Source organism: Protopterus annectens, chromosome 15.part0, assembly GCF_019279795.1.
Source record: "Protopterus annectens isolate FY-2018-M chromosome 15.part0, PAN1.0, whole genome shotgun sequence".
Lineage (NCBI taxonomy): Eukaryota > Metazoa > Chordata > Ceratodontiformes > Protopteridae > Protopterus > Protopterus annectens.
In genome coordinates, this window is record NC_056749.1 from 743,643,933 (window position 1) to 743,665,098 (window position 21,166).

Below are 21,166 nucleotides of genomic sequence, written 5' to 3' on the forward strand. Positions count from 1 at the left end.
TACTGCATGTGTTACTTTTTAGTATTGTTGTATAATTACTTTTACAGCCATAAATTGCAGCTATACAATTCACAAATTTATGAACTGAATCAGGAACATCTGCTGGGGCATAATTCATACATCTTTCTGCCATAACATCATGTAATCAGGAACATCAGCAGGGGCACACATCAGTCATCGTACTGCCATAGTATCACATAATCAGTAAAATCAGCTTGGGCATACATCATATATCTTTCTGCCAAAACATCATGCAATCAGGAACATCAGCTGGACCATACATCGTATATCTTACTGCCATAATATCACATAATCAGGAACATCAACTGGGTCATACATCATTCATCTTACTGCCATTATATCACATAATCAGGAACATCAGCTGTGGCATACATCATACATCTTACTGTCGTAATATCACATAATCAGGAACATCAGCTGGGGTGTACATCATACATCTTACTGCCATAATAACACATAATCAGGACCATCTGCTGCGGCATAGATCATACATCTTACTGCCATGATATAATGTAAGGAGGAACATCAGCTGGGGCATACATCATACATCTTACTGCCCTAATATCATGTAATCAGGAACATCAGCTGGGGTGTACATCATACATCTTACTGCCATAATAACACATAATCAGGACAATCAGCTGGGGCATACATCATGCATCTTACTGCCATAATATCATGTAATCAGGAACATCAGCTGGGGCATACATCATACATCTTACTGCCATAATAACACATAATCAGGACCATCTGCTGCGGCATAGATCATACATCTTACTGCCATGATATAATGTAAGGAGGAACATCAGCTGGGGCATACATCATACATCTTACTGCCATAATATCATGTAATCAGGAACATCAGCTGGGGGGTACATCATACATCTTACTGCCATAATAACACATAATCAGGACAATCAGCTGGGGCATACATCATACATCTTACTGCCATAATGTCACATAATCAGGAACATCTGCTGGGCCATACATCATACATCTCCTACTGCCATAATATCACATAATCAGGAACATAAGCTGGGGCATAGATCATACATCTTACTGCCATAATATCACATCATCAGGAACATCATCTGGGGCATACATCATACATCTTACTGCCATAATATCTCATAATCAGGAACATCAGCTGGGGCATAGATCATACATCTTACTGCCATAATATCACATAATCAGGAACATCAGCTGGGGCATACATCATACATCTTACTGCAAATATATAATGTAATCAGGAACAATAGCTGGGGCATACATCATCCATCTTACTGCTATAATATCACATAATCAGGAACATCAACTGGGGCATACATCATACATCTTACTGCAATAATATCATGTTATCAGGAACATCAGCTGTGGCATGCATCATACATGTTACTTTTGTACTATCATGTAATGAGGAACATCAGCTGGGGCATACATCATACGTGTTTTGTCATATGACATAAACAGGGTTCTCCAGTGCTGCGTGTTACGTTTTAGTATTGTTGTATAATGACTTTTACAGCCATAAATTGCAGCTATACAATTCACAGATTTATGAACTGCACACTATGTTATAGATTTCCATTTGTATACCTAATGTTTATTTGCAGCACTTTATGCCAATGTTTAGGGTTCTAATGAGCATTATGAAATTTATATTACTTTAGAATATGGTTTGGACCAACTGCAAATTATGAATTATGTATGGCTCTAAAATTTGGTTTGGACCTAGTGCACGTTGTATATGGTCCTGGCATGTAGTTTGGACCATGTAATAGCTGTTTACATGTCTTCAGTATGTTTATAAATACCGCCCATAGTGAACTGAGTTATAGTACAAGTGAAAAGTATTTGTGCTTAATGCAGGACATGTATTAAACACCATTGTACACAGCATTTAAAATCTGACAAGCTCTTCAGGTTTTAGCAGTCTGGAATGTACTATAGTTTTGACTTTTCTCAAAATTTCCTTCTCATTTTTCCATTATTAATGGCCTCTGTTAATGGGTTTTATATATCTCTTAGGTGCTTCATAGGTTCCTATAATGTTGTTGCCCACTCTTGGATTTGCCTATAAATGGATTTCATAGGTTAAGATTCTTTTTTCCTTTACATAACTGTCCACTAGGATATTTGCTATGAATCTCATTGTTTTTATATGTTTACAGTATATATTACTCACTGCTGCCTTTTTTCCTTTTTCTTTTTTTAATGTGCTGTTGATTGCATTTGGTTTGTTAACTTACTCATAACTAGTTGTATACTATCAGTACTTTCATTCAAATAATTATGGTTTAATAATCTTAGAACCTTACTACTGTATTTCATTTTCTCAGATTTTAAAACTTGTACACGACTGTTTTCAAAAGCAGATTTTTGCAAATATTTTATTCTTTTGAGCAATTTGGTCCTTTATTAGAAAAGGTTTCTTCATCCTTATAGCAGTATACAATTCTTTCAGTTAGTTTCTGACAGTAGACATGTAAAACCAATGAAAGCACTCATCATATGGTATTTTAAAAGCTGACAACACTGAGAGAAATGTTTATACTTCTTAAGTCTACCACAAGTCAATAGCCACAAAAGAATAAACATTTCAGTACATTTTGTGAACAGTATGCATCAAGGTTATTCTCCATATTAAAATATGCAGACACTTTACTGGTAATGATTACTTACATAAATTTTACTGCAGTTTGGTAGTGTGTGCTTAAGACACAATTCAAGCACGGCACTATTTAAATGGGTTTTAACACCAGGCATATCTACTGTTCTCGAAGCAGTACACTCTGTCTCTATACTATTTATGAGCTCCATCCATGGGTTTAGCCTAAGTGACTCTGTCTTTTGAAAGCTGTTAATGGAACATCCTATCCCTCTGCAACTCTTGATTTCTATCAAGTGTTTTTGATTCAAATAACTCTGTGACATTCGTATACAAATACCAGCTTTAAAGTAGAACACACAATTAAATGTAAGTTCACACAGTAGCAAATAATAGCCAGGCAGAGAGGTACTATAAAGGATACCACTCAACAAAAACAATGAAATAAAGATTCTGGTATATTTGGTGAAAAATAAGGAGAATGCTATATTCAGTGCCTAGCTGTTCTAATCTAAATGTTTATGTTATGATGCTCATAACATAACAAATACATTTTAATAATCTAAATCTGTGCTATGATGTGATGATTTTGTATGTGCCACATGATATAATCTTAATGTCCGCAATACCACAATGCACCATTTCTTTGTGTTACAAATGCTCATCTCCATAACCTAGCCGCTCCTCCTTGGTGCTGCCAGCAGGTTGCCATGGCAACAAGTTGTTTGCATCCAAAGCTCTCAGGCAGTCTATATAATAGAAGGAAAACAAATGACTAGCATTTGGCTTTATAATAATCATGGTACATGCTTTATGTGTATGAGAAATGCTTGCAAAGTGGTAGTTTTGACTGTAGCATCTAATGGGTTATTATGGCCAGTTATTGCATGAAAATGCAGAACTGGTTGCGTTGGAAGATTTCACTTGCCATTGCCTTTTGTGAGATGAGTCATACTTTGTCACCAAACAGATGACAATATACATCTCAGGTTGTTTCTTAAAGACATAGTGTCAGTTGTAGCAAAATGTAAGTGTTTCGATGGAAGTAATGAAATAGCCATTCTAAAAATTGTCAGGACATACATTTAAGCACAAAAAAAAAAAAAAATTAAATGAATGTACCCATTTTTCTTAAAATGAGTTTTCTGCATTGGTTCATATGAAAGAAAATGTACACAAAATTCTATAGGAAATTGTGTGTACTTTAAAAGTTACTGAAAGCAAATTGTCATATATGTGCAGTAGATAAGACATAAAACGTAGTGAGTAATACTTTGCCATGATGTCAGACTGTATTACCTTTTTTGCTTTCATGTTTTAAGGGTAGTTGTCCTAGAAGATTGCTAGTGTTTTCCTGTCATATACACTATCCTGATGAATGTGTGTAGGTACAAGCACTGTAACATGCAATGTTTCAGCTTGCAGGTTAAGGCAATTTTTTAAATATTGTAATATGATTATTTGGTGTTACTGGAAGTGAGTCTGCAATTTTACTCGATGCGAATATCAGAAAAGCAAGTGCTGTGTCAGAGAAATTACCTTTCCCAAAAAATAAACAGTTCTAGAAAATTCTAAAATGATGACAAACAAATTGAAGATGTGCCATCATGCTTGCTGCATATTATTTACTGAGAGTTGATATGAGCAGCTTCCAAATATGTTTGAGCACAACTTTTGAGTCAAATAATATGATATGAATAGCAGTAAATGCTGCAAATGGTGATGACAAAACAAAAAGTCAGAATTTGCTGTTTGAATCCTGTTTATAATCCTGTCGTGAGACTGATAAAGTCTCTGCAATGCAGTTTTACTTGTAACTCATGCATTTCACAGAAGTTGTAGATATAACAGGTGGAGATTAATAAATACTGTACGTAATCCATTCCAGTTTACAATTCCATCTCAAGGAACTGCAAAATATGCTGAATGCAACAATCTCTTGAGACTTTTAAACAGGATTCATTTGCAAGGAAAAAATACCTGTGGATAATGCCTACTTCTAAGTATTTTTAAAATCATTGTTTGCAGATTATAACATTCTAACCACTGAAATTCTAGATTATCCTCATATTTTTCAGTAATTTCATTATCACATGCATGTAGTACAAATGTCTTTAGGAGACAGATTACAGGGTTTATACTTCTCATGTGACTATAGCCATCTTGACTGCGTTCAAAATGTTTATATTTTGTGTTACTTTTAGCCAGGCATGACATAAGATGAAGAAAAATCTTTTATTTCTCATCTGTATGAGGCAGCTTTCATTAACGTTAACATATTTTAACCCTGTTCTTTTCACTTGTAAAATTAATATAAACGTTTCTGTGTGTTCTGTTTTGTGTCTAACAATACCTCTCTACCATCTCTCAGTCTTTCTCTTCAAATATTGTTGCTACATCTCTATCATCATTTATTATATTTGGGAAATGTTAGTAACTGTTTTAATTCTGAGACTCAGAAGTATGACCCATAAAACAATGAGAGTGAATACACAAAAATCAGACTTGCATATAATAAGTCTAAGGACTGATGTGTGTACAACTATTCCTTTGTCCCTGAAGTAGGATGTTATAAGAGTTAAGGTGTTTGAGGGGCTGCAAGTGGGCTACCTCTTGCAAAAAAAAAAAATTTAAAGGAGCACAGCAGTTTTGAATATTTGTTGTTCTTCAGTTTTTAATTCCCAGACTCACCATGGCAGGTCTTAGAATTATAATGGGGATCCTGAGATGAAATTTTGTATAATACGGAGTTTTTTTTTTTTTAATGGCTGCATCAGGTTGTGGATAGTCTGATTAATGGAATCATATGAGAAATTTCATTTTTTTCTTATTAATTTGCCTTTAAACTTCAGGAAGTGAAACAACAGCTTATTTTGAAGAAACTTTGTGAGAAGACTGCCTGCTCTGCTTGCACCACTGTGCTCTAAGGTGCTCTGCTTTCCCCTTCTATTCCAAAGGCGTGCTTTTAGGAGGTGTACAGGATACTAAATATGAGTAAGTGCATATGGATCTAGGACTATTGAATGAAAGTTCAATAGTCCGAATCCACAATCACCGAACACACTTTAACGAAAGCGCTTTCACCGAAAAAGCGCTTTCATTAAAGTGTGTTAACAAATACATTACATTTATGTTTTTTTGCAGGGGGGTAAGCCCCCATTCACCCCCCCCACAATCCCCTACTTTAATATTCTCACTACAAGGTCACACTACAGTGGGGAAAAGGGAATTTTACCTTATCCCCACTGTAGTGCGATCTCCACAACAGGCATGCTTACACGAAAGTGCTTCTTCATTGAAAAGCACTTTCGCGCAAGTATGCCTGGCCGAATCTGCTTCGGAGATGTTGCCGTTCAGGGATCCATACAGATCCTATGCATTTATATGTGGGTGTGTGGGTGTGTGTGTGTGTGTGTATTTTGGCAGCATCCTGTTATCAAGATACATTTCCTCCAGGACTTGCTCTTTAGTTATACCCATTGCTTTCCAGGATAGGGTTTGTCTTTCCCATAATCCTTAGATGATGAAGTAGAAAATTGGAAAATTAATTAATGAATAAATTAATTACTCTTTGCTAGGTTATTACAGCAATTTTACTTCATTACTGTATTAGTTTTTTTAATCGTGGTGTGACAATTAAGAGTTGTTCCATCTTCAGCTCGAGGTCTCTTTTTTTAAGCATTTGATATCCATTACCGAAGTCAGACTTCTCATGTTAAAGTATACCTGGAGAAAGACAGGTGGGATGACATATCCCTCTTTTAAGGAATTAAACATGTCGGAGAGAGAGAGTGAGCGAGAGAGGGAGATGTCAGATTTGACTTTATGGTTAAGGTGTTTATCTCACAGATATGAGGTGCTGGGTTTGCTAGGTTTAACATGTCCTACAAGGGCAGCTAGGCCAGTATTAACCTATGAACCTATGTCCCTTTTTATTATACATTGATAAAATTATATCTACTTTATTAAGTCTCTGGGTATTTTTATATACATGCTAATGGCACTTATAATGATTTAGATTAGCTAAACAATCACCCTCAGTCCAGAATTTTAATATTTTGCATGGTGTTGCTTTTGTACATCAATACTGTTGTGACACTATGAATAAAGTGCAATTTTTAAATGCCATATGGGCACAGATGATGCTGCACACTGTGTGCAGTGAGCTAGGTCACATGCCATATGGGCACAGATGATGCTGCACACTGTGTGCAGTGAGCTGGGTCACATGCCATATGGGCACAGACGATGCTGCACACTGTGTGCAGTGAGCTAGGTCACATGCCATATGGGCACAGACGATGCTGCACACTGTGTGCAGTGAGCTAGGTCACATGCCATATGGGCACAGACGATGCTGCACACTGTGTGCAGTGAGATAGGTCACATGCCATATGAGCACAGACGATGCTGCACACTGTGGGCAGTGAGCTAGGTCACATGCCATATGGGCACAGACGATGCTGCACACTGTGTGCAGTGAGCTAGGTCACATGCCATATGGGCACAGATGATGCTGCACACTGTGTGCAGTGAGCTAGGTCACATGCCATATGGGCACAGATAATGCTGCACACTGTGTGCAGTGAGTAAGGTCACATGCCATATGGGCATAGACGATGCTGCACACTGTGTGTAGTGAGCTAGGTCACATGCCATATGGGCATAGATGATGCTGCACACTGTGTGCAGTGAGCTAGGTCACATGCCATATGGGCACAGATGATGCTGCACACTGTGTGCAGTGAGCTAGGTCACATGCCATATGGGCACAGATGATGCTGCATACTGTGTGCAGTGAGCTAGGTCACATTACAAAACCCATCATCTGAATCTACTGCTCATATCATTGAGCACTCCCTATATGAGAGCCAACAACCCTCCATTTTTTCATTTAGTTTATTTTAATGTGTGGCATTTTGGATACATACAATCCTAGTATCACTGAAATGCAACATTCACACTGACGATTAACAAACTTGCCACTGTTTTTATCTGGCAAGATGAAGCCACCTAGTTTTAAAGATTGTTATACAAACCCATCCCCCCCACACACACATCTTTTGACATAACACCAAGGCATCTAATCCACTTGTGTTACTAGTGACTTTGCACCTTAACAGGTATCAAAAGTGCCAAGGTTCTGTTTTGAAAAATGAACTAAGACATTTTTTCCTACTTATAAAGTAAGTAAAAAAATTATTGATATTCCATTTCCACCCACATGCAGTTACAGAAATGTTGCCTTTTGTGGTGAAATCAAAATTATGTTTTTTATTTTGGTCTAGTGAATATTTAGTGAACCAACATTATGGGCATTACCTTCATGTGATATTGCCAGCAGAAGTCATTTAGACTCCAGGTGTGAACCAAGTATATTGCCTGGCTATAACAACAAAAAGTCCTCTGAAGCATTTGATTTGCAAGCAGTACATAAGATGACATATATAAGTTCTTCTAAAGCAGCTCACAATAAAACATTTTAGGGAATTCTATGAAGGTATTTGAGTATAAACCATATTCAGGTATGCCATTGTACTGCAAAGGATTTCTCCACATCTCAAATCTGATTTACATAGCAGGACACAGTATTTGTCAGTAGGCAGGGTGTAGGCCTTACTCTGTATGCAGTAACAGAAGTGTTGTCTTGATGATAATATAATAAAGGTATTTTCTGGATATAAGCTGAACTCTGCTATATTGACCAGATGTATACTCTCAACTGATAGAAGAAGAGTGTAATGCTGTAACCATACCCCATTCTAGTGGTCATATAGGTCTATTGGTGGAAAGTATCAGTACATGGCTATAGCTCTGAAACAGTCTGACATTTCCAAACAATTTTTAGGCAGCACATCTGGCTAGTCAAGTGTAAACTATAGTTAGATTGTGCTTTTATGTGCAAAAGTAACAGAACAGCTTCATGTGGAATGTTTGATTTTCAATTCACTAATCAAGGTAAAGCTTTCTCTTGTTTTACTAACAGTACTTAAAATTCTAGAAAAAACATTACTTTCAAAAACAATAGAAACATCAATAAACAATATAAATATTTGTTTCCATTTTAATATTGCAAAAGAAAATATATTTATTATGGTAAATGTTTCATATTCATACTCTTGTGGAAAAAGTAAGGGCAGAGACTGTATTTTCTAGGCTGATATTGAAAGTGGTATCAGCTGAGAGTGAAATTGGTTCTTTGAGATCAGTACTGTACAACAGCTAACCAACTATATAAATAAATAAATAATGTCTGTATATTGTGAACTTAATCTAGCAAAATCTGTAATAGGGAGATTTAATCTCCTTTGGCATAGATATACTGTCCCACTTGAATGTACTCTTTATAAGATGGTACTTCACCTCTGACGGTAAGTAAGTCATTTATATATAATTCCATATTGTTATGTGGCATACATTGCCACTTCAATGTTTGTTTGTTGCTTGTCTTTTGGCTTTTCCCGGTAAGGGGTCACCACAGCAGAACTCCGGTCTGCTAATGATTGGCAGTAGATTTTTACGAAACGCCGAGGTGCCAGCTCGACGCCCAACCTTAAATGAAAGCACGCCCATTTACGCACATATGTCTTTTGAATGCTACCCAACCATGGGGAGGACATGCAGACTACACACAGAAGGCAGTCCCAGGCCAAACCAAGGATCGAACGGGAGAACCTCTTGCTGTGAGGTAACAATGCTACCTCCGTACCACCGCGGCCTATACATTGCCACTTCAATAAGTTATATAAATAATCATTTATCAGTGATCCTATAGCATTCCTTAGCTTTTGCAAAGTGTCTGCTTCCAAAATGTATAATACATTATGCATGAATCTTGTGTTTCAGTGAGAAGAAATTTAAGGACATAATGCCATAGCTACATAATTCAACTTGTTGCTATTTGCCTCATATATTGCACCAACAAACTGTATCAGTTTTACTTGACAATAATAGTCGATTTTCCACATACTTTTGCAGACAGCATGCGTTATTTCCATACCATAAAAAGATAGCCACATCTGTGTAGTCTTCAGATGTCTGATTACAATGGAAAATGTTTACTGCAGTTGTTTTTCTCAGGTGCTCTATTATGCAAGGAACAGATTTATTTTGTCTGAATTGAAAATTCTGTTCTAGTTTATTTATTAACTTGAAAACTAAAACTTTCAAATATCAATAGGTCACCAACATGAGGTTTATAATTAAGAAATACTTCACATTATGGAAATTTCTTTTGACCAAAACAAAATTATATAGCAGAATAAAACTGGCACATTTGCAGAAAATTAGGACAAAAGTATATTTGAGCAGATAAAAATGGAAGTCCTTGATTAATCAGATCAGAATCAATAAAACAGAACTTGACAATAATGTAATATATGGAAAAGAAAAGGATATTTTGCCAGAAAATTTGTTGTATATATTTTGAATACATCTAGAGATGTACATCACAGTGAATAGACTCATGAGCGTTCAATAATAAAATTCACATTGCCATGAAAATATTATTTCAAAATTTAGTTTGACAGATTTAATTGTAATATCAAAATTCATAAAAATAAAACATTTGGCTCAGGATACAAAAAGGCAGAGATATTGGTAACCCTGACTCTAAAGTTGCATATATTTTGTTATGATTTCAGGAAATAGACATTATTCCATTAATTTATTTATAATAGTAATACTACAAAATGAAGCAGAATGTGGCAGAAGAATATATAGCTAAAGACTATTTTAGTTCTGAATTTTGATTATGAAATAATAACTAATGTTTAGAATATATAATTATTTCCCGCGTCAAAGAACACCGTCTTTCATATTTTGTTCGAAAAATCATAGATAAAACTACTTTATTATAAACAATTTTATAGGAACATAATGCTGGTAAATATGCTAAGGTCATTTTATTGACAAGCTATGAGGTCAGTAGAGTGGCTGAATTACTAAATAATGTATACTTACCTCAAGTACTGAAATATAATATCACTGAATAATTCGTCATAGCTATTAAGTGCCGTATTATGATACAGAGGCTATTTTTCTATTAATTCCTAATAGTATCTTTACATGCTACAGATAGGCAAGGATATCCCTAGTTCCTGTATTGCTTTGAATGTATAAAGATCATATTTTGCTTAAATTGCAGATACAGTAAGGGTTGATGAGATAGACCATTTTTAGTTTATTTTTAAGATTAATTTTATTATATTATTTATTTGCCTAATAGTTTGGAGAATGTATTCTAATGGGTCTACTTCATATGTTTGAAATTCTGGAAGATTGAACCTCTGATCATTAAAGACCAAAGGATCAAAGTTCTGAAATATAGAACCATGTGAATGGAGATCACCGTACAGTGCAGAAAAGGAATGCTTCTATTCTTTTTACTGTAGTACAATCTCAGAGTTAGTATATTTAAGTAGCGTGGGTTGGGGGTGCAAGAGGGCTTCTAACCTTGCAAAAATATGAAGTCAGAAGTTTTCACATTTTAATTTTTTTTTTGTCATTGGTTCGATATTTCGGAACTTCAGTCCTCTGGTCTTCGATGATCAGAGGTGCGATGTTCTGGAATTTTGAACATATGAAGTAGATCAGTTCTAACAGATGCTGCAATTAGGAAGTCTTGTTCAGTAAAAGCTAGTTTCTATGAGAGTGATACAATTTCAGTATAAGTTTGTTGCTTTTCAAATAATCTTCAACTAAGCAGAGCAATTGCTGTGAAGTAAATTATACATAAGGGTATTTAAGAGTAGTATTGATCTGAATGACACAGCCAATGACATTTGGGGATCATGTTGCTGTGGTGTTCTCTACTGGGCAGATTAATACGTCTGATGACACAGACAACCAATGACATTTAGAGATCATGTTGCAGTGGTGTTCTCTATTGTTGGACAGATTAATACTTCTGATGACACAGACAGACAATGACATTTGGAGATCATGTTGCAGTGATGTTATTTATTGTTGGGCAGATTAATATTTCTGATAACACTGACAGACAATGACATTTGGAGATCATGTTGCAGTAATGTTATTTATTGGGCAGATTAATACTTCTGATGACACTGACAGACAATGACATTTGGAGAACATGTTGCAGTGATGTTCTCTATTGCTGGGCAAATTAATACTTCTGATGATTTAATTTTAGGTGATTTGTAGAGGGATCATGGAAATGATGAGCAGTGTATATTTTAACCTGGGCTGCAAAAAACTGAATGTTGTAACTTGTCTGTCTTCTAATATCAGTAAGCTGGATATTTTATAGGAATATTTTAGTGAGTCATTATCATAACTATTAGTTCTCTGTTTGAAATGAATGTAATATTATAGTGAAGTCTGATTACTAAATATCTGTGATATAGTTATGGTAATGAAAATTCATCATAGTCATAGATTGTGGAATGGGTTGAAGTCTTAGGATGTTGAGGAACTCCAAGTGCTTTATATCAGTTTTTGCTGTATTAATTATAAACGTATTCACTTTAAGCAAGTTCTTTAGTACCTTGAAATCAACCTGTTATGACTTGGAGAAGGGTTGAATGTTTTTACCACATTTGGTAATAACAACATAAGCTGCGTAAAGCACACGAGTTATATTAGTGAAATCCCATTACAGATCACTAGTAAAAATGATACAAAGTGTTGGCTTAATATTAAACCCGGAGCAGCTCCCAGAGATAACGATCCTGTGTCTGTTTGGATATTGTGAAACATCACCCTAAATATTCTACCCAATATATAATTGTAAAATTTTAATTTAATTTAGAAACTAAAGGAAGACAGTTTAATATTAAGTTTGGTATGGTTCATAAAATGATACTGATATCAATGTCCATATTTTCTAAACCTGACTGGTGAGGGACTGTTCTGTAATTTAATTAAAGACCATGCTGTTTGCCTGAAAAAAGTCCTATGTAATCATGTAATATAGTATTTAATGGGAAATTATACTTTCCAGATGTTTAGTCAGTGGAGGAAGGTTTGTAATAACTTGAAATCAAAGTGTATTAGAATGACAGGAGACTCTGGGCAGTAAAGTATTCACTGCACACTTAAAGTTGCTTGGATTTGAGAAGATTGTAAGTATAAATATGTCTAAATGCACACAAGTGGTAGACTAAGACTATGACTAGTGATTTTTAGGATGTTGTGGTAGATTGTGGTAAGTGTATTTGAGATTATCTAAAATATGTAGGAGTTCTGATGCATTGTTTATGTAAAGTAAAGTCAGAGGCAATACAGACATGTGGGCAGGAGAATGAAAAGAGTCATTATACCTCTCAACCTCTTAGACCAAGAAATACAGACAAAGCCATAAATAATGGGGGGGGGGGACAAAGGCCTGAAAATACAGACACATTTTAAATATTGTTCTTACAAACTTAGACAGTTGTAGAACAACATGCTTTGCAGTAGCATGAATTTTGTGAAGGGTAAACTCAGAATCTCATATGACTGTCATTATTTTCTGACTTCAATCCTCAATGATTTGCCACTGATTTGTCTGAAAACCAAATTTTTATTAGGAACAGACTAAAATTATGAGAGAAATATCTGGGCAGTTGAGAGGTGTGCATGGGATATATGCTGTTGAACATGATTACTGTGAAAGTGGAAATGGACCAGAACTATTCCTTTTAAAGTGGTAAACTACAATATCCTCCTAGAGAAAATGGCATACTTGAATTCTCTGAAGAACTCACACCCTGTTTAGGAATTACATGTACAACCGAATTGTCAAATTACAAGAAAAAAAAAAACAAAACAAAAAGTCATATATTATTTCCTCCCCAAAAATGACCTACAAAGATCGAGTTGTCCCCTTTAATTTTCTTTTTCTTATCAGTCACCTTCCCCAAGACCTGCAAGACATTAAAATCATACTTTCTTGTGATAATGCAGTGATGAACAAGGCACATAAATCCCACAAAATTTGAATCAATGCCTTCAAAAAAGATAATTTTCATATACAAATCTGGTAATCAGAAAAAGGACTAACTATTAACTCAGTTTAATGTTTCCAAGTCTTTTGGATTTCTAATAGAGTGACTGGAATGGACCCAATTCATAAGTCAGGATATGATTAAAGTTCATGAAATAATTATTGTTTCAGTCATTGATGCTAAACAATGATGCCTTTCACAGCACCCACAATGCTCCCAAAATTGACTGCTTCTGTAATTCATGCAGAATCATGTGTATTGGTTGTTGTTGTTGTCGTTTTGCTTTTCCCGGTTAGGGGTTGCCACAGTGGAACTCCGGTCTGCTAATGATTGGCAGTAGACTTTCACGAACACCGAGGTGCCAGCTCGACGTTCGACATTCAATGAAGCACAGCCATTTACGCATGACTTTTGAACGCCCACCCAACTGGGAATCACATGCATTGGTAGCATATCTAAATATGATTGTAAATTCTTTTTCATTAGCCCCATTCTCATTGTTCATACTACTTTTGTACTGTTTGGGTATCTTTCTTCCATATTGCTCTCATTTTTGCATGCACATCCAGGTATTTTATGACTTTCTGTCTCTCTGTATACAAGACACTGTAATCACTGGGTGTTGCAATTTCAATAATCAATGCTACTTTTGTCTTTTTTGCCTTGAATACTATGTCTGGTTTCATCACATCTATTTTTTGAACTGTTGCTAATATGTGATCCCATTTGATATAAACTTCATCATTCGCTATAAAGCTTTGTGAGTCACATTTCCAATGCTTCTGAAGTATTTCAGTGTTATAATGTTAGCATAATCCCCAATGCAACAGCCTTGCCAAATTATTGTGCCTTTTAGTATACAGGCCTCTGCCATGAGTGTATCATACCCAACAACAAGATATGCAACTGTTGCCAGTTCTTTTTTAAAGAAACTGCATTTATTTATTTCCTCCACATGTTCAGTGGACTTTGTAAATTAATGTGTATGTAGTCCGGTTTTCTGGGTCTCCATTATTAATCTTTCATCGTTTGGTTTTAATTCACCTCTCCTTAACCATTCCTTTGTCAAATCCTGATCAACATGAAGTTGCTTCAGGAGATCTCTATACTTGCCACAATACTTAAGCTTTTCTTCCCTTCTTATCTGATCCTTCTTCTTATATCCTTTCATTTTTTTTTTGGCACACTCAGCTGCTGTCTGATTTTTGTCCACATCTGGTATGATTTCCATTCCCGCTTGACAATTAAATGCTTCTGCAAAACTAAGCAGAGAAGTCAACCTAGACTTCTTCTCCTCATGTTTTAAAACTTTCACTAGGTTTGGATCTGGTGAGGTCAGCAGATATGTATGCAGTCCTATACATTTAATAAATTTTGCTCATAACTCCTTCAGAATGGGGATAATAGAATCTTGGTATACACTGATTTTTATATGTAATTTCATAAGCATGAAGCATTTTATTGTTTTCCTAAACAGCTGAACCAATATCTTTTGGAGCCAGTCCATCACCCTAATAAGTTATAACAGTAACAGGGCAAATTGGTTTATTGCTTGGATTTTATTTCTTGATGTCAAGGCAGTTTTCAGTATTAGTTTTAGTCTTTTGAAATATTCTTTGCTGACTTTTACTTGCATTTGTTCATGTTACTACTACTCTTATATACTGAATTAGTTTGACTACCAGAACTCTGCTGTCAGGATTGACCATCATGCTGTTGGTCCAGTATACAAACAAACTTGTATGCAGACAATGGGATCATTGCTTTATAACTCAGACATTTATGACCAAAATGCACCAATTCTACATTATTGTAGATGTTCATCAACATCGAGAAAGACTTCTGAATAGCCCATAGTCCTCAGGCCATGCCTCGTCAAAAGTCCCACAACAGAAACTCAACCACAGATTTTCATGAAACTAAGGAATGGTGCTTCTGTATATGTAAGAAATGTGTAATGAATCAAGACAAAAACATAACCTGAATCTCTTCTGATATAGATTAAGCATAGCAAATCTTATTAAGCCCAGCATAATTTTCACAAGCAAAGCAGAATGAACCAATATGAATAATTTAAAATCTACTTTAGTCTACCAAGAAGAATATGTCAGCATAATCACTGTGCTCACAGGGAAGAGAAGTTTCAAAAACATCATAGAACTGGAAAGATAATCCATCAAACCCAGTCAGTTTATTACATTTTAAAGAAGAACTGCCATTTAGAAGTAAGTGGATCTGTATGTAGGTCAGCTTATGGAGGGAAGTCAAAGACCCTCATCTTCTTTTCATTTTGGGGCCTGTAGTAAAGTCCATTTCACATGACACTGCATAACTGCATGTATTTCTTCTGTTAAAATATAGTTGGAGAGTCTAACAAACTTATTTTTCAGCAAGACCTGTGATAATGATATCTTTGAATTTTCCCAAGTCACGGTCCTTTTATATTTATTAATTACCCAGCTTACTTGTTTCTGTATAAACATTGCTGCATATATTTTTCTTTTTATGGACTTTTAATTAATTTTGTACCACATCTAATACTGTTAATAAATTTAATCTGATTTTAGAACATGATTCGATAATCTTATTGTTTCTCTCAGTTGTACCTGTTAGAGGACATCTTTCCAGTAATGAATGGAATAAAGAAAACCTATACAGAGAAAGACATATGTTTATAATTTATTTCCATTTGTTGATCAAGAAAGTACAACCTGGCAAAAACAAAAAATTTATCTTTTCATTGGAGGCCTGGGGAGAAAAGCTCTACGCAAAAATTGTACAATGTACTGCAAAGAGTAAAAGTCACATAAGATAACAATTGCAACACAGAGACATAGGATTAAACAACAACATTTGCTAAAACAAATTAACATAATTCAAATCCTGCAATATTGGGAAGAACCTACTTTGAAATTAATTAGATAAAAATGAGTTCTATTACAGTACAGTAGCTGATAGTTGCAAACAATAAAATTAGGGTTTGAATTGCTGCCAAAGAGCAAGTTAATGTGGAAGGACAGAAAATACTGCAGACAGATATGCTAAAATGAGAGAGAGAGAGAGAGGTATAATATAGCAGTAACCCATGCCTGGGTGTGGGTAATGCTAAATTTACCCACGGTTGGCATGGTTTGGTCCCGAGGGCGAAGCCCGAGGGACCAAACAAAGCCAACCGTGGGTAAATTTAGCATTACCCACACCCAGAAGTGGGTTATTGCTATTATACCATGACATTATTTAAGAAAAGAAACTATTACTTTTCTTAAATAATGGTATAGTATAATGCCTGCTTGCTGCCCTTCCGCAGATGTCTGGCATCCGCGGCAGTTCTGATGTACTGCGCGCCTGCGCAGTACATCAGAGCTGTGGGCAAAAGCAACGGAGAAAGCAAGATCTCCGTTGCTTTTTTTTTAGTGTTTCGCTATGTTAAATGAGTTTAACATAGCGAGACAGTTTTAAAATAAGCAACGGAGATGTCCGTTTAACATAGCGAGACAGTGCTGGCCAATCAGCGTGCATGTTTTGGGGGGGGGGGTCATGGTATAATGATTGAATATTACTTAGATAAACTTGCAAGAGTGATAAATGACAAAAGAGAGACTTGTATTTTAAAACAGAGTGAAAGGCAGACAATTACACATAGTGGCATTAGGTTCCAGTCACATAGTAAGCAATAAATCAAAGAGTAGGTTTTGGTGCTTACAGATAAGGTATTATACTGGGTTGAGCAGGATAATAGGAGTTATTTATGTATTGTTTTAAGCTGATTTTTGAAAACTTTAAGTTTTTCAGTTTGCTTTAATTGTCATGGTAGAGAGTTCCAAATTTTGAAGTAATAGCAGCAGTAGAGTGAGTCAGCAGATTTGTTGGTGAGTAAAACTGATTTCAAGACCATAGTTCCCTGGCTGTGGAACAGTACTTTACAGCATTTTGCAGTGCTGGAGAGTTTTCTGGTGTATATATTAGGTTATGACAAGTGGTAATTGTCAGTACATAAGTTATTGCAAGAGCTGTAACCACTATAGTTTTTATAAGGCTATGCAGTGATAACATTTTGTAATTTAATTGGTGGCAAATCTAGCAATTTTGTTGTAGCAGCTGTCAAATTTCACTTTTGGATGCTGTGAAGGTTAGTCAGCATGTGGAAGGCATAAAAGAGACATGTTAGTAAGTAAGCTGATGCATTGTTTCTATAGTGCTGTGAGATTGTTTTTACTTCTATATAATAGAATGTCTGGTGTTTTTTTTATGTCTTGGAGAATGTATAAATTAAGTGTTAGGTATTTTTCTATTGTGACTCTCAGTAGCTTTGATTGTTGAGTTATTTATATGCTGATGTTATTTGTATTTGGTCTAATAATTGTTTTAGGGTAAATATTATTAGTTTTGTTTATTTGGGATTTAGAAGCAGGTGAGATTTTTTGTAGATATGGTTCAATTGATGACAATGACAGGAACCTGCATCAGGGGAATCCATTATGCTGAGCTTGAATGATCAAATATCCTAACTTACACATACAAAGTTGAAATATTCCAATTTCTCTGTGCTGTTGCAATCTCAGAAATTATATATATATATATATATATCTGTTTGGGGGGTGAGATTCAGGTCCCCTGCAAAAAGGAAAGTATTTAAGAGGAGAACAATTGTTAGATTACTCAACAAGATGGGTGAGTTCATAGTGCTGGTCAAAAGCAAAAGGGAATTTTAGGAGTGCAGTTTAATGTGCTTTACTGACACATGGCTGCATTTTCATATACCTGATATGGCAGTAGTTATTGATGGCTTCCAGTGTGTAAGGGCAGATAGAGACTGGGCTGGAAGTAGGATGAGGAAAGGAGAGGGGCTTGTGATTTTCGTTTATGAGCATTGGTGCCACCCTGGACACATAGTAATGAAAGAATGGATCTGCAGCCCAAACATTGAGTTATTAGCAGTGGGGCTATGTCCATACTGTATGCTGAGAGAGTTCTCCCATGCAATTGCTATTGCAGTCTACAGTTCACCCTCAGGCAATGCTACAGCAGCATGTGATGTCATCCGCTCAGTCTCTGCGAGACTCTTAACAAATCATCCGGATGCTCTTGTCCTCACCTCAGGAGACTTCAGCCATGTCTCCCTAAAAAGAATGCTCAGTACTTTCTCCCAGTTGTCAACTGCCCACCACAGAGAACAGAATACTGGACCCAATGTATGTGAATGTTAGTGAAGCATACAGTTGTACAGCCATCCCACTGCTCAGGAGATCAGACCACGTCCTGGTGCACCTTCTTCCACTCTATGTGCCACTGGTTAAAAGCCAGCCAGCCACCATCAGGAAGGTCAGGAAGTGGATGAGGGAAGACAGTGTAACCCTTCAGGACTGCTTTGAGACCACGGACTGGGATGCCCTCGGTGAGTCTCATGGGGAAGACATCAATAGCCTCACTGACTGTGTCACTGTATATATCAACTTCTGTGTGGAAACCACTGTACCTTTACAATCTATATGCTCCTTTTCAAACAGCAAGCCATGGGTCACTAAGGATATCAAAGCCCTCCTGAATGAGAAAAAGAGAGCATTCAGGTATGGTTACAGAGACCCAGTGAAAAGGACACAGAAACAGCTGGCTGATCAGATTAAGGATGGGAAGGATAGGTACAGGAGGAAGTTGGAACAAAAAAATGCAACAGCAAAGAAGTATGGATGGGGGTGAGGACCATTACTGGCTATAAGTCCAGCAGTTGTGTGATGGAGGGGAGTAAAGAGAGAGCCAGTGAATTTAACATATTCATTCACAGGTTTGATAAAACACCAGATAAACATGCAATGTGGTCCCCACTTGGGAAGGGAAGATGTCCTCCTGGATAATAAACTGCATACCTTGTCTGATCCCCCCCTCAGTCTCTACTCTTCAACACAGGGGAAGGAAGATACACAATCACATCCAGTCCACATGGCACAGACAAAAACTGTCCACACTTCCACCTCAACTGGCAAAGCAGAGGCTAGCAGTTCAGCTATCATCCTATCACAGACTGGGTGATCAGAGAATTAGGAAGACTTTGCTCTACAAAAGTGGCAGAGCCTGATGGCATTAACCCACAGGTGCTGAAGACCTGAGCCTTACAGCTTAGAGGGGTGCTACTCAGGATCTTCAACTTGAGCCTCAGTACCCATAGGGTACCTATGTTGTGGAGAACATTCTTCATGATTCTGGTGCTAAAGAAGGCACGCCTGAGGGATACTTCAGATTACAGCCTTGTGGCACTCACATCACACTGCATGAAAGTCCTTGAAAGGCTGATCCTGCAAGTACTCTGCCCCAAACTCAGGTCAAAACTAGGCCCTCTTCAGTTCGCATACCAGGTAAATATAATGGTTGAAGAGGTGATTATCCACCTTATGCAGGGAGCATAGAGTCACCTGGACAAACTGGGAGGATCCCTCAGAATCATGTTCTTCATCTTCTCAAATGCCTTTGACACCATCAGACAGGCTGGGGAGTAAGCTGTCAGCGACATATATAGATGCCCCCTTAGTTTCATGTATCGTGAGTTATCTGATCAATAGGCCTTGATAAGTGCAACTGCAGGGCTGCATATCTGACACAGTGCTATGTAGCACTGGAGCATCACAGGGGACAGTTTTATCACCTTTCCTTTTCATCCTGTATACCACAGACTTAAAACACTGAGTGCTGTCACCTGCAGAAATTCTAGGATGACTCGGTCATAGAAGGACGTATCATGCATGAAGATGAGGAGGAATACAGGAGGGTGGTGGACAGCTTTGTGAGCTGGTGTCAGATTAATCAGTTGCAGTTGAACATCAGTAAAATTAAGGAGCTGGTAGTAGATCCAGGCAGATCACAATCTCGGCCCCCATTGACCCCATTGTCAGTTAGAGGGGTTGAAGTGGAGATTGTTGCACAAGTATTTGGGGGTGCAGCTGGGCAGTAAGCTGGACTGGTACAAAAACTCACAGGTAGCATATAAAAAGGGTCAGAGTAGGCTGCACTTACTGAGAAGACACACATCCTTTGTAGTCGGCAACACTATGCTGTGGTAGTTCTATGCAACTGTAGTGGCCAGCGCTATCTTCTTTGCAGTGACATGCTGGGGTAGTAGTATAAAGATGGCTGAGGCAAACAGACTTAATAAATTGGTAAGGAAGGCTAGAACAGTAGTTGAAGAACAGGACACCATCAAAACAGTGGCCGAGAGAAGAATGTTAGCACGACTAAAGTCCATCATGGAAAATATTGACCACCAACTCAGCAGAGCTGTGGCTGGACAGGGAAGTTCCTTTGGCAGGAGACTGACAAGCATAAATTGCACCACTGAATGCCACAGAAAATCCTTTCTGTCCACAGCCATCAGACTCTATAATGCCTTCTACTGTCTTAACACCACCCCCACTAATGAAGACCACATGGTACAATGTTAAACTCTTATCCATGTTTTTCTTTTTTTCCCCATCCTTTTTATCTCTCTCTCTCTGCTTTTTTTTCAGTGAAATATTAATTATCAATGCTATTATCCTTTGTGCAATATGCTTTACATTAGTTAAAGTATTGTAATGTGCAATACCCCATATCTTAGTGT

The 21,166-nt window shown here is 36.8% G+C and overlaps 1 protein-coding gene across 1 annotated transcript in view; it reads right to left on the reverse strand.

Moving 5' to 3' along the window:
* LOC122790044 (gamma-aminobutyric acid receptor subunit beta-4) overlaps window positions 1–21,166 on the reverse strand; it is a 1,529,477-nt gene that overhangs the window by 1,341,294 nt on the left and 167,017 nt on the right. The window lies entirely within an intron of this gene.